The 15,818-nt window shown below is 39.6% G+C and overlaps 1 long non-coding RNA gene across 1 annotated transcript in view; it reads right to left on the bottom strand.

The window, feature by feature from the left end:
- Window positions 1-3,507: 3,507 nt before the first annotated feature.
- LOC143732774 (uncharacterized) overlaps window positions 3,508-15,818 on the bottom strand; it is a 120,363-nt gene continuing 108,052 nt past the window's right edge. Inside the window, exon 3 of the long non-coding RNA XR_013201178.1 lies at window positions 3,508-3,680. This is a non-coding gene — a long non-coding RNA (uncharacterized LOC143732774). The remainder of the gene's footprint in view (window positions 3,681-15,818) is intronic.

Here is a 15,818-nt window from a genome sequence, read left to right as displayed (position 1 = left end):
GGCTATACAGGGTCACACCCGCCAGACTGGCCCTCTTGGGACCCAGGAACAGATGAAATTGCTCTCTCTTTGAAGTGTGGGTACCGCTTGCTCCGCTTTTTTTTTTTTTTTTTTTAGGGAGCCAGCGGCGGAACAGACACACACACAAACAAAGGCTCCACCCGGCCCTCACCCGGGGGGAGGGAGTGATCGTGCCACTCCAAGAGCATCTCATCCATTCCTGGGCGGCCCGCTCCAGAATGCTTTCGCTGTCGCTTGCCACCTGGCTTGGCAGCGCCTGGAGCGGGCTGGGCGTCTCTACTGCGGCCGGCTCCCTGCTGAGGCCTGGGTGGAGGCTGCTGCGGAGGCCCAGCAGGAGCGGCGGCCGGAGAACGCCCACGGCGACGAGCAGGCGGAGGAGCTGCCACCGGCGGCGGGTGGAGGCAGCAGCTGGCCACCGGGGCAGGATGTGCCGGATGACCTCCGTCTGCGCTTGAGCGGCAGAGAACTGTTTGATGCAGTTCTCCACCGCGTCGCCGACCAGCCCAACCTGGGAAATTGGGGAGACCAGGAACCGAACCTTGTCCGCATCCGCCATACCAACCAGGCTGAGCCAACGAAGGCGCTACTGGACCACCAAGGTGGACATCGCCAGACCGATCACGCACGCTACGACACCCGTACCCCGGAGGGTGAGGTCGGATGCAGTGCGGTGCTCACCTATGAGCGCACGGTCTGGATTACCCTCGTGCATGCCATGGGTGCCCTAGCCTGCAGCAACGCCATGGCACGCAAGAGGAAGGGGCTTGCCCACAGGCTTTGTAAGCTCTGCCCGTCGGAACGGACGAAACTCACAGGCCTTAGGGGGGAGACGAGGATCCCCCCAAAAGGCAGCGGCCGCCGGACACAGGTGCACCTGTGTCGACAGACCGCTCCAATGGAGGGACACCTCGCAACCCTTCACCGTTCCTCCATCAAGGGTAATGAGGGGGAAAAGCTATTCAGGCAGTTTCTGGCAGAGAAAGATGCTGTTCACCACCTGATAAGCTCTCCATGCATTTCGGGAAAGAAAGGCACTGGGGCGGCGAGCTGAGAACCAGCTCGGCCCGCCCCAAGATACCAAACTCCAGATTCCAACCGAGACTGAACGGGACACGGTGGAGGTTCCACTCGAGCCCGGCAGCCTCGGCGGCCCGTTTCAGCATAGCTGATAATTCTGGATCCGGCTCGGGCAACATTGACCTCCCGGAGGGAGACAATGCAGCCGAGTCATCATCTCCAGAAGTCAGCTCACCCTCTGATGCTGCAATCGGCGTCCTGTCCTCCAGGGGAGCCCCGAGTGAAACCGCTGGCCCACCCATTACAGATGGACCAGCAGACAACACAGGAGGCTCCAGTGGTTGCAGTGGAAGGGAGGAGTGAGGAGCCCACAGGGAATGGTTACCGGGCGGGACATCCAACACTATCCTCCGGTCACCCATCCCACACAGCACCCGAGGGTGGGGCATGGTAATGGGGACTCGCTCTCCGCGAACGAAGGCGAGTCTCGCCCTCAACACTGCGACAGTCATGTTCCCACAGTGAAAACATGAGCTGTCCACAAAAGCTGTCTCAGCGTGCTGTAAGCCAAACACGTGACACAACAGTTGTGACCATCAGAGAGAGACAGGGAACGACCGCACCCAGAAACGCACGGGCGGAATGACATCTTGAAAAAGACGCAAACGCACCCGTGTTGCTCTTTCAGAAAATAGGACCGTCACCAGTGCCGGAGCACACAGGGAAATGACCGCGGCAACACTGAACAGAGAACTGAAACAGTGAAGCACTCACTTTTCCGCCCTCTAACCAGCCATCAACACACACAAACATTTAGAAATTTGTTGCTGTTAAAACAGCAGTTGAGAGCTCAAAGCTCGCGATCACCGCTGCACTCGCGCTGTAGAACACCAGCACTGGGAGAGTCTTCCTGAAGAACACCGACACACTCGCTCGTTGTAGACAACAGCACTCTCAGAGACATCAAACGATCGGCTCCGAAGCGAAAGGCAACTAGTGCGTGCATCCACTTCCGTATTTATACCCGCGCCGCGGGGGCGGAGTGTGTGATGCGAATCACGCACGCCAATTACATTGGCTCGTTCAATAGTACTCGAAGATGATAGGCTCCCTAGCGTGATCCCATTTCAGTCGCGTCGACTACGTCCGACGTTATCGACTGAAAGGGAACTTCTCTACTTGAAGGATGGAACAATTACTATAATACTACTGCACTTTTGAGGACTTGTACAACATTACTTCAAGGAAGACTGACATTGTTCTAAGGCTAACATCATTCTTACTATTGCTCATAGAAGAGAATGAGGTTTGTTCTAAACCCCTAATGCAGAGTATTACTTTTATCCTTCACCGTTTATGCTACTGACATGAATCATACATCCAATTATTTGGCTTGTTTAGGAGAGATGTGTCATAAATATCTATTCTAAGTTATTAGATTCGCGAGAAAAAAAAGACTACCGAGTACACGACATTGACCAAATCTTAAAGGAATGGGATTGCCAAGTATATACATTACAATTATAGCATACAGTTAGTGTTGGCGGTATGGTTCTGTTCTGGGCAAAAACTCCTACACCTGTCCACGCTTCTACTCCTGGACAAAGCGGGGAGAGCAGCAAGTCAAACCCCCCTGGGGTACAGAACAGATCCAGTAAATGCATGCATATTACAATACTCAATTACATGAGTTGTAAAAACGCAAATACATGATAAAAGCTTGCAATGTATGAATGTACAGGAAAAACCAAAAAACAGTATGATTAAAGGTTCGTTGGTGGAGTTGGGGTTGGAGGAGGGAGTTTAATGCGAGCAGCGATGCTATGGAGGAAATGCTGAAGGAAAGGGAGTTTATATGTGCCGCTGTGATAGCTCACACTGATTGGAACACGTCATGAACAGCTGGCTATCAGCTGATGCGAACTTGGCTGACGTGGCCTGTCTGAACTAACGCAATGCTTGATAATTGTGCTGCCAATCATGCATGACCTTATAGGACAAAACTACTGGTTGGAAAAGCCATAATATGCAGTCATTTTCCTTTCAATCACAAAAAAAGAAAAAAGTGTCTTACAAAAGTTAAAACACTATTTTGTTTTTATGTGAATGAGCGAGCAGGATGATTCTCACATAATTTTGTTGCGAAAACTGAAATCCAGTACTCAAAAGTCTTGTGTTAAATAGCTTACTTTGTGTTTTATAACATTATTTCAGTGCCTCTTTTGTTTTTAAGACTTTAGCTTTTAAAATGGTTTAAGAAACATAAATAAGGTCAGAGCATGTCAAAACATCTCCAAAAAAACACCTCAGAATCCAGAACCCATGACTAGCTTAGATTAGAGTTTAGAAATGTGTCATATTGGTCTTTTATTTACTACCAAGAATTAATTAAAGGCATGATTAATTAAAAGCACATGTATTATAGAAAGTCAATTTTAATGTCATGTTGAATAAGTCAATATTTTGTGCCAATACAACCTTAACCTTAACTTAAGAAATCATAAAAAGTGTATAATGTTAATTTAATTATAAAGATGTGTGCTCAAAGCTCACAAAAATATTCTCACTTAACTAATTTTCGCATCCTGAGATTGGTCCCTATGTAAGATCCAGTCTGTTTTCATTGTATTTATCTCGTACACCTACACGAAGGATTCACAACCTACCATCTGCTACAAACTGAGTTAGGTTGAAACTTCACCTAATTAGATATAGGGATGTCATCAACATACACTTCCAATCCATTTCACCACAAAACTAGACCGTACAATCTTTGAGGATCACTGCACTTAACTAAAACTGTTCCAGGATGAAAGTTCAATTCCAACTCTATGAAGTATATGATCTGGAAAATATAACTTATAGGATGATCACCGGTTGAGCAGAGAAAATACCAAGTCGAAAAAAATCTCCAAAAAATTATTTCAGTGCTCTTTGTTTCTGAAGTCTGCAATTTTCAAAAGATTTCAGTTATTGAGATCTATTTTTTATTCTTTTACCAAGCCAAAACCTAATGCGTACCACTTACAATACATATGATCTATATATGAACTTCCTTCGGTAACACATTATTTCAATTGTCCACTTTAGACATTAGAGATTAGACCAAGCACTAGAAGTAACTTTACAACTACATGTCAACTTGCAGTCATTAGAGTATTAGTAGACTGTCTGCTTAATATCTGCTAACACTTTATTTTGATGGTCCCCCAACAGACATTCTTTCTACTGACTATGAGTAAACTTTGCAAGTACATGCCAACTCATTCAACTACCCTTAAACCTAATCTCACAGTCTACTAATTTTCTAATGGGAGTTAGTTGGCATGTACTTGCAAAGAAAAAAAGTCTAACCAAGAAAGTTGCTTACAACTGACTAAATGGGAGTACAAAGGTTGTTTGTGACATTAAACATCATCATGTAAAACTCATCAGGTAAACTCATTTACTCGCTATTCCATTTTTGCAGCCTTTTTGTGTTTTTGCTCTTGCAAATTATTAGAAATCAAAGTTTCCAACTTGTAGATTTTATAGATTGAAAGAGTTGTTGGAATCTCTGGTGTAATCCCTTTACTGCAGTCTAACTCTAGCATAAGACTAGGCTTAAGCTTAAGATATTGCTTAAACCTAAAAAGTTGTTAATTTGTGAAGATTATCTTGATGAAAAACATATGTAAGAATCATAAACTTATTGTCTGCAATGATCCAAAAGCCAATGGAATAATCATGCTGTTTTTTTTTTATTGATTCTGAAGTACAAGTCTGAATTGTAAGTCTGATCACTTAAAAGTAACAGCACACCTCTCCTCATCAAGCCCTACATTCTGAGATATCATTCATCTCCACATGCAGCGTAAACAGTGTGCATAAAAGTGTGATACTTAATGGTTAGTATGAGCAACAGTAAATGATAGTTGCTTTAGCAAGCGTCAAATGAGTGCATAATAAACGTCAACATTTTAGATGCTAAAGGCGTTTAACTAATCTATGCTTTGATGCACGACAGATCAGCATCTCGGGCTCGAAAAACAGAACATATTTCACAATTCAACTGTCAAGAGAAAATGAAATGAGTTTGCTTGCTGTCAAAGTTTCCAATGAGGTTTTGCAAGGTTTATTTGATTATTTCCAAGAGTTTATTTTCCAATACCAGTCTCAGAACTCCTCCAATTAATGTTTAAGAATAGTTGTCAGACAGGGCTGCTGAATAAATCATCATGAAAAAAAGAACACAACCACAACTTTGTTTAACAAGGTAGGATGATTCCATATGTTACACTCCATATGCTGCAATAACTTTATGCAGTGTAAGGCACAATGCCAGTTTGTGTACCTCTGAACCTAATCTAAATTGACATTTCTGTGTTTTTGTATAAGGAAAAGGAAGATGACACTGTATTTCGACATTCCACTAGACATTCAACTAAACTACAAGTAACTTTGTAACTAACTCTTAATAATTTGCAACTGCATGCCAACTTACTCGCATTAAAGTGTTAGTAGACTGTAAGGGTTAGTAGAATAAGTAGACATGCACGTGCAAAATCACTCATGTAAAATGTCTATTGGAGGACCATCAAAATAAAGTGTTAGTAGATATTAAGCAGATAGTCTACTAATACTCTAATGACTGCTAGTTGACATGTAGTTGCAAAGTTACGTATAGAATGTCTAAAGTGGATTATTGAAATAATGTTGCCACAGTGTTGTATTACTATTAATAATTACTAATGTCGTAAAATAAAATCAATATATTGATACTCGTGTTAACCACCTGTCTTATTTCAGACAATGTCTCCCCCCCCCAAAAAAAAAAACCTTCCGAAAAACATTGACTTTGGAAGGATGGACTTATCAAAAATGATAACTCATTTCCAGGGTTTAGGATTTTTTCCTGCAGCACATGATGACCTGGCAACCACCTATAATGTCTAAGCATTCTTGTTACAGTTGAAAACACTTCTTTTTTTTCAGTAAATTTAAAAATATACAATAGTTTTCTTGTTTTTTACATTTTTGTCCTTTAACATAATGTGTCCAATTTAGTGTAGTAATGGTTAAAAAAAAATGTCCTTGCAGCCAGTCTGAGGTAAATCATTTCTTTTTAGGAAGGATTTTTCAGCTCTGAAAGCCTCACACCTGCAGCAACTCTCCACAGCGATAAGCTGGCCAGTTCAACCCCTCTCAAGCAGTCCATCAGAGGACGGAGAGTCGGCTGCCAGCTTCTTCATAGCAGGTCAACAGACCTGAAGTCAGTGAACAACACAGCTGTGCTCTCAGCTGTTCACCAAAATCTCCCTGCATAACAGATCTTCATAGACTGCCGTGTGCCGAAATGTGATTAGTCTTGACAAACACTTCGCTTTCCCAAGTCTCGGTAGAGCAAAAAAGGAGGTAGGGTTGTACTTGTATTTGCTGTAATAACTTACTTACTTACTCACTTTATTCATGTCCTGCAAATGGCGATACAATCATGTTGAGATAGCGAAGAGGAAATGCAATGAGTTTAGAGCTTCACACTACTTGACATTGAGGTTTAATTTAGAAAAGCATGGTGTTAATTAAACTGAAGAATTTCAGATATTACCCTATTCACAGACTATTCAACTGCTAAATCCTACAGTAAGTCTTTTATGCATTAAGGCCCTGTGAAAGGAACAAATGCATGAGGGTAGATGTTTAGGTTCAACACTCAAGTGCTTATACATAAAAAAAAAATGTAGGCATTTTCTCATGAAATTGCTTGCATTCAGAAACTGCATTCAGAATACATAAGCCAGTGACCAAAGAATTTTTCTGAATGTTGCCTGTATAGCTACTGAAAGTCAAGGTATGATGAGCCATGCATTTACATAACTGCAATCCATTTATCCTTTTCCTTGAAACCTTTATTTTTGGTTCATAAGAAGTAGGGGGTTTATTTTCCCCAGTACTCTAATACAACCTAGTGGAGAAATCACTGCCGTCAACATCAATTTCGTTCTCATAAAAAGTGAACAGCATTGACAGTATCGATTTCAAGCATTGATTGTGGTCTCATGAAGTACCATATATTTATTCCTCACGCGTAACAAGAAAAAGACCGCCAAATGCAGAAGGAAGGAAGGTGAAGGCTTGCAATCATCGGCCAGATAAATGCCACCGGCTGACACCAGTGAAATATGGGTATCATTACAAGCACATGGTCAAACGTGATTGGGCAGTGAATGTTTACGGCCACCCTAGATGACTTTCATACCCTATTATCTTTCGACCCTTATACTCACAGCCTTGTAGAACATGGAGTTGCTGATGAGAATGGGTCAGACTTCAGGAAAAACCCATCAGTCTTGTGGATATGACACAGGTAAGAGGCACGCAGAGAGCGGTGCACGAGAAGCATGAGTCACTCTGCCTCGACACGCCAGCCTGGTGCCGCCCGCTGCTGTGCTGAGCTGAGCTGTCTCGATTGGCACTGCCTCTGCCCCATGTGCTTTGGTGAACATAGCCAGGCAGGCATGTGGAATAATGAACAACAAGCCTGTCAGTGTTTCGGGACTTTAAATTAGAATTAGTGGAAAGGGCTTTCTCTTTCTCACACACACAAGCACGCTACGGTTATCTCGCCGACTCCAAACTCTTCAGGCTGGTGTTACACCTAATTTACACGACTTGATGAAATGATGGAACCCCCATTCCTTTTATAAATAACAGTGTGGCACAGCGCAGTCCGCTGTCTTGCGTGCCATCGTGAGTCTTGGATTGTAGTGAAACTGTCTTGGCTGAAATTATTTTTAGGGGTTGAGGAGATGTGCTGAAAACAGATAAACTGACAGCAAGAAGAGTTGTGGCCTGTTAAATGTAACAGAGATGGTGTGTTTGTCCTCTAATACAGTTTCAGGTGTCTAATATTGTCCTGATTTTTTTTAACATAATAAAAGGACATTAAGATTTTTAGTTTTACTAAAGAAATTGTGAAAGTGTTTTTAGCATGTTGCTATGTGTTTGCTGGGGAGTTTTGGGTGGTTGCTATGTTAAAAGAGTCCACCCTTAAGTCTCTGTGATATTCTGACAGACAGACAGTTGCATAAACATAGCCACCATGTAGAGCTGCACTATTCTGGATTTTTTTTTTTTTTTTTTTTTCAAATAGAGATTGCAATTCTCCCATGATTCTGAACAGACAAATAATCAAAATAAAATGTAATTTACTAGAGGTTCTGACCAAATATTAATTGCAGAAGTCTATTTGGCAACACTTTAGAATACGGTTCCTTTGTTAATGAATAACTACACAGGAACACATGAGTAACACAATATTAACAATCTTAACTTCTATTTACTAACAAGAAATTCTGATTAACAAATTAGTAAGTAATAGCACACAGATGAAAGTGGTAGTTCACTATTAACTAATCAATAGTGAACTACACAATACTTATTTTTCACACCTATAGTCAAAAAAGCAATAGGACAGAGAGCATTAATGTTTTAGGCTCCTTCAGACTGAAATAACTTACCTTCAAATATACAATCTTTAACATCATTTCACATATTTAAAAATAGTTTGTCTTCTTATTTTGAACTTAATTGTTCATGTTTCAGATGATACTTAAATATAATTTACAAGTCACTTTATTCTTTATGTTTTTGCTGGCAAGTATTTGATCACAGCCTCTGTGTGGCTAACTAGTGGTTGTATTTACCTAAATACTTATCTTTTGATGTTTTTTTGTCGTCTTTGTGGCAGTGTGTTGATTGTGGTATTGTTTATGTCTTATTATTGTAATGTCTTTGTTCTGTATTGTATTGTATATTGCCCCCTCGAAAACGAGATGGTTCATCTCAAAGGGTTTATCGGATCCTATTCAATAAACTTATATTATATCTATATATATAATGAGTAACTACTATTTTTTACAAAACTAATCAATAACTAATGCAGGACAAATGACTAGCACTGCCGGTGTTGCCAACTTAGCGACTTTGTCGCTATATTTAGCGAGTATTTAGACCCCTCTAGCGACACATTTTCAAAAAAGTGACTAGTGACAAATCTAACGACTTTTTCTGGTGTTACTGGAGACTTTTGGAGACTCTCTGACGTGAAAGCACATATCGTTCTTATTCTTCTCAACGAGCAGCGGGTGCTGCCGTGGGTCCCACCCCCGTCCCAAAAAACTCACAGGCCCAGTCCTCGCGCAGCAGCCCCTCCCAGGTGCAGTTAGAGCACCCCTCCGCGTACACACTGCAAAAGAATCGCGCAAATGAGTCTCTATTTTTAGCGACTTTTCAAACGTCACTCACTCTAGCTAAGTCTACCCTGTTCCGTAAATGGCTGAGAGGAGCAGCAGCACATTCATCTGTTGAGCCCACGGCCGCTGAGAGACGTGTTCATCCGGCTCCCGAACTCTCTCAATTCAGATAATTTTCCACATTGGCCAAAAAAAAATTTAGTCATTCACTAGGCCTATATCATAGCTACTCGTTCTATTGTCTGACAAAACATATATAGGAAATGAGAACAGCTTTATTTTACATTCGGCTACATTATATTTTAATATATTAAATACAGTATGTGAGCTGAGCATTAATTTATAGAGAAAACACATTAGACAAGCAGAACGCAAGTACGACGCGATGACGTCACGAATATGCTAATTGACGTATGACGTCATCTAGCGACATTTAGCGACTTTTAGGGAAGGCGTTAGGTACTTTCCTTTGTAAATATTTGGCAACACTAAGCACTGCATTAACATTTTAACTGCTACTGTAAACAAATACACAATGTTTATCAATATGTAATAGCATAGCAGACTTATGATTTGGGAAATAATTACCCTATGCTCTCTCCTAGAGAACTATTTATCAACTGAATAATTTTAAAGAAATGGATTTTTTAAATGCAGTAGTCTGGACCTTACTTGTCCTGTGGCCAATTTCCGGGCATTCCTCTGGACTGGCATTGAATCACTAGAGTTACGGTGACGACTGGAACATATTTGACTGGAACATGATTTTACTATTTAACCTACCTCACAAATAAACATGTTTTTATGTATGTCTCCTAGCTCATATATGTGTGTGCAAATATCTTGTGAAGGATTAGAAGATTCTACACTTTAGGATTGGCTTTTCATTAGTAACTACTGTAAGAATCATGGTAACTAACTAGTAATGACACAAGTGTTACTACATACTTCTAAAGGAATTACTAATTATTTGGATCCGTATTCTAAAGTGAAGATCATGGTAACTAAATAATAATGACTAAAGTGTTACTACATACTTCTATGGGAATTACTATTTAAAACTTCACCAAAAACCTTAAAAGCTTAAAATAATTAGTAATTCCTTTAGATGTAGTAACACTTGAGTCATTACCAGTTAGTTACCATGATCTTCACTTTAGAATACGGATCCAAATAATTAGTAATTCCTTTAGAAGTATGTAGTAACACTTGAGTCATTACTAGTTAGTTACCATGATTCTTACAGTAGTTCTCTAGGAAGCATTAAAAAAATAGTAGTTATTGATTAGTTAATAGTGAACTAACACTTTCATCTGTGTGCTATTACTTACTAATTCGTTAATCAGAATTTCTTGTTAGTTAGTAGTTACTAGATTGTTAATATTGTGTTACTCATTTGTTCTTGTATAGTTATTCATTAACGAAGGAACCGTATTTTAAAGTGTTACCCTCTATTTCATGTTTAATTAATTTGAACAAATTATTTATTTATTTTAATTGGGTTGAATGAATGATTCAATGACTCACTCATAAATACTTCACTTGTTTCATTACTGGATGACTCAGCATTTTTAAACGAATATCTTGAATGAATGATTCTAAGACAAATACATTTTTTAAGTCACTAATCGCCAACTACTGGTGATTTGGTCTATTTTGATTTTGATCGCTACCATTAACATCAGTGTTAATATCCGAACCATTACCGTTTATCCCAGTACTTCTGTGATAATCTGAATACTTAGAAATAGTAATACTGTGTGGTTGAACAACAGTTTGTGAAGCTGTTTAATACCTATACCCACATGATAACTGCTTTCTCTGTATCAGCAGCACCAACGCAGATCTGAATGTTCCACTGTGATTTTGTAAAAGGTTAAATAGACACAGGTGAATCATTGTCATTTAGGATTATGATCGCGTGGGTGTTTGGATTGACATCTTTTAACAACTGATCGTGCAGCCCTACCACCATGTTAGGACTGTGTCTTTACAGTCTGTTCAAATGGCAATTAGCCAAGGGGAATCGGTCTTACTTTTCAGATCACCACATTAGACCAATCTATGTTTTATGACTTAAAAGGTATGAACAGTTTCAAAGAAAACAATGTGATGACTAACTTGTAAGATTAGTCTAAGCTGTTTGTGCAACTGTCCACTGCTGGTATCTAGATGTGACTCGAGTCCGTCTTTCAATGTCATTTTGTAGGATTCTTTCACACGTAGTATTGTAAACGAGGTACAAATCAACTTTCTAGTAACTAAATAAGAAATTAAAAGGATAGTTCATCCAAAAATATATTTTCTTTTTTCCAGAGAAGAGTAAATGGCAGAATTTTCAGTTTTTGGGCAAACTATCCCTCTAACTGTATTAGTGCAGTAGGCCTATTTATCTCACGCATGATAGCAAGTAATTCTCTCTTTTAAAGGATAAATTATTTAAATGTACAAGCTGGTAATATTGAAAGTGAGAATTATGAAATGAATTATGAATTGTTTGCGAAGATCAGTTGGTGTTTTAAAGCTGCAGTCATGAAGGCAAGTATTATGGCACTGCAACAAGCATTTACAGGACATTAAACTCAAGATTTGATGGATTCTCAATGAGTCACAACCCTTTTTTTAATCAGTACGTTTATTTTTTATATTTGCCCTGCAAATGCACCATGAAGCCTTGTAAAGCATTTCAAGGATCCTTTTGGCTTTATAGCTCATACAGTTTTAGCACGCTTTAAAAAACCCTGTAGTTGGGGCAATAAAGCAGCATATCATATAGACTAAAAAATGTTAATCTGTTTCACTGAGATCCGTACGTGCAGTGTTAAAGAATTTCTAATGTCAATATCTATGTACAGCATGCTATGCTAGAGGTGATAAGATAATTTGTATAACTATTTAGCAAAATTGTAAGATATCATATGAGTTGGTTCATACAAAACAGATCCAATCCAAAAATTAATTTCTAGGATGTGAAAAGGTGCCATTTTGTGATGATTGTGTGTGTGCTGGTTGATAGGTGGATGAAGTTCTTCACATGCATAACTCACATAATTCCTGTAGGTGGAATTTTCAGGATTGAGTCCAAATTATTGCCGCGGCCATTGAAAGCATGTCATAGACGTGATACATAGACATTAGATTCTGAAATCAAAAGGGAAACTTTTGTCAGATGGCATTTTAAATCAGAACGTGTTACAAACTGCTCCGAGGCACGAAAGTTGAGGATCCAAATGCAGTTTTATTGAAAGGGTAATCCACAACCATAGTCGAAAACAGGCAAAGGTCATAAACACCGGGTAACCAGTCCAAACAATAACAAACACAACAAGGAAGGGAACATGGGCAAAAGAGTCATCTACGGAACAGGCAAGAAATCCAAAAACCAAGAGACATGAAGCCAGGGAGAATGCTCAGATTGCAGTGTAACACTAATTAACGCCCGTTTCACACATACTCCTTGTGCAGTGTGTATGCGGTGCGTGTTGTGGTGCGTATGCGGTACAGGAGCAGCACGCGCTATAGTGCTTTCACATATAATGCGTTTGCAGTTCGCTACTGATTCGCAGTTTCTGTGTGCCACAAAATCAAAAATGGGTAAGTAATTTTGATGTACGATTACATAGTTAAAATTAGAACTATATAATTAACAAACTTAAATTGCACTCTGTTTAACTTCTGTATATTAAAAAATGTAACTATATAATTAGATTTACTTAGGAATTCAGGCATAGGCTACAACTACATATTCAGATGTTAATTTATATATTCAGACTTTCTATAAATATTTCCTGTTCAGACCTTCATACATTAAATTTTATAATTAAATAGATTCACATGACATGAAGGTGAAAGGTAATGACCAACAAAATAGATAAAAAGGGCAATAATCATATAAATACATTTTCTACAGGCTATTCATTAGATAGCCAACTAAAGCAAGTTTAAATACCCTACATAGGCCTATGTAAACATCACACTTGAAACAAACATCTTAAAACTTACCATCGACACCAATAGTCGAGGAAATTGCTTCCCATGCCTTTTCCTTGGCATTTAAATCTTTTTACAACATGTTCTTGTTAAATATGTTACAACATATTCTTGTTCAATATGTTACAACATATTCAACATAACTTTTGAAAACAAGTAGCCTAAAACAAGTTTTTGAGTAGGCTACTTTTCTGTCAACCCGCCTATCATGTGATTGCCTGCTGTGATGCCAAAGTTCCCCCCACCCCCTCCCCAATATATATATATATATATATATATCATATATTTTTTGAGGGGAAAAAAATTATATATGATTGCATTTTGCAACTTTTGGGACTATAATCATACTTTTTTGTTTTTCTTGACCCTGTAATTTAGTAACTGTAGAACACATTAACTGTAATTATGCGTATATGATGAAATTAATACAGTTTCTTGTCAATCTATGTCTATTTTAATGTGAACAATGCGTTGTCACTTTGATTCAGTGCGGTGCAGCACAGCCGAAATAGACTCTGTGCGGAAAACGATCTCTGCACATACGCACCGCACCTGGAACGGATCGTCGGACCACACCACGCGTGCAGTGTGAAAGCTCTAACCTGTTAACATAGGTACGTAAAAAAAATATGCACCGTCTACGCACTGCAAACGGAGTATGTGTGAAACGGGCGTAAGACTTCGCAGATAATGAATGAGAAAACCAGGCTTATACTGGGTGAGCTTAACAACAAGAGACACAGGTGAATGTGATAATGGATGAAGAGCACAGGCAGTGAGTTATGGGAAATGTAGTTTGTGAGGGAATAACAATAGTCTGTTGTGGAGTGCCCTCTGGTGGCTCTCAAGGGTACTCCAGCTGGAGACCGTTACAACATGCATGCACTTAAAGGCAGGGTAGGTAGGTTTAAGAAACTAGCAGAAAACTGCTGGATTTTGAAAGTATCCAACAGAGAAACTCCCACCCCCTCCTCAGCTGGGCTCCTTCCAAAGCCATGCCCCCAAAACACATGAACACGTGATGCCGACTGCTCAGCTGGAGGATGCGTTTACCAGCGCCGATCGGAGAGGAACGCAATGCATGAAGTGATATCACCTTTTTTGCCTTGTTTGCCTGCACTGACTGTAGATGCAGGTACAGGTGGTACTGGGAATTTGACTCCTCTTTCTCTGCCATAATTGTGAGACTTCCTAGCTTCCGGCCGGTACATGCCTCTCCTCTTCCGAAATGAGCGAGTCAACCGAGTGCGCGCATGTGGGCAGCTCCTGTTGCAGCAGGGCTGGTAGCCATAGCAACGAAGGAGAGTGACAGTCGCCCAGTCAATCATTTCGGTCCGAATGGAATAAATGAGCTGTGTTTATTGCAGCCCCGAGAGGACTAAAGACACTCTATTTTTATAAACTCCTTTTCAGAGTACTTACATTTTAGATATGTATTGGTATATAAAGACAATTTAAACAAATTTGGCAAAAAGTGTTTTAGAAACAAATTGCCAACCCAGCCTTTAATAGTCTCCATCTATACTTGAGTTAGATACATCTATACTATCTTTTTTTATTTATCAAAGTCACGAAATATCTATCTAATTTGAATAACATTGAGAACTTATGCTCAGGATAAAATCATGCAAACAATCTCAGCTCCCAGTTCGTCAGAGATCAGAACCTCATATATTTCTTTTTCCCTATGACTATGAAATAAATTATTCATGTTATTCAAATCTCACAAACAAGCTCAACAAGTAAAACCTTCATATTCGAATATTCCATGTTTGTGTCCGTAAAGATGTTTGACGCAGGCTGAGTCTTGTAATGGGGTTATACATCATTTTTGGCAATGCATTCCAACAGAGCAATCTATCACAAAGAATTACGCTGCTGTATTATTTACAAACATATGATTTAAAAGTCTAAATTCCACCCTGAAGACTGGCATCTCTGTTTGTGCCACATAATTGTCTACAGAAATTTGAAGGGAATTTGCACCACCTTCTTTAGGAAATAATTGTCCGTACCTAAAACATTTTTCTTAAATATTTCTCTTAAAGGGATCCCACAAACTTGAAAGCTTTACCTGGAGGAAGGAAACCTCAAAGAAATGGAATGATCAAATTCTGGAAGCCGAGCAGGACTTTAGCCGGAGGGACAAGCTCATGGTCAAGCTCAAGTCCCATAATCGGAATATTATTCAAGACACAATGATGATCTCTGTGACATGAAATACGAGGTGCCAAGAGGCGGACGTATGAGCTCTAAATCATGAAAGGGGGTTTTCAAAGTAAAGCTTATGAAACAATGCCTAAAATGTACTGTTCAGATCTGTCTGTTTAATTAAAAAAGAGATTCTCATCTACTAATTGTATTAATTATGAACACTATGCTAGATTTTTTAGTTTTCTGAAGAAATTTGTGAGTAGTCCAAAATTCTTTTTTAATCACATGACCAATGCTATTTTCATTAACTGATTCATCATCTTATAAAGGCTTTAAGCTCAGCTAATCAGTGGATCGCTCTATATCAATTCATTTATTCTCATTAAACACCCACCAAGTGTG

Source organism: Siphateles boraxobius, unplaced genomic scaffold, assembly GCF_051911475.1.
Source record: "Siphateles boraxobius isolate OS27281-9 unplaced genomic scaffold, OSU_SipBor_1 9, whole genome shotgun sequence".
In the NCBI taxonomy this organism is placed as follows: Eukaryota; Metazoa; Chordata; class Actinopteri; order Cypriniformes; family Leuciscidae; genus Siphateles; species Siphateles boraxobius.
Note: the sequence above shows the minus strand (reverse complement) of the source record. Positions and strands in the feature narration are given on the sequence as shown.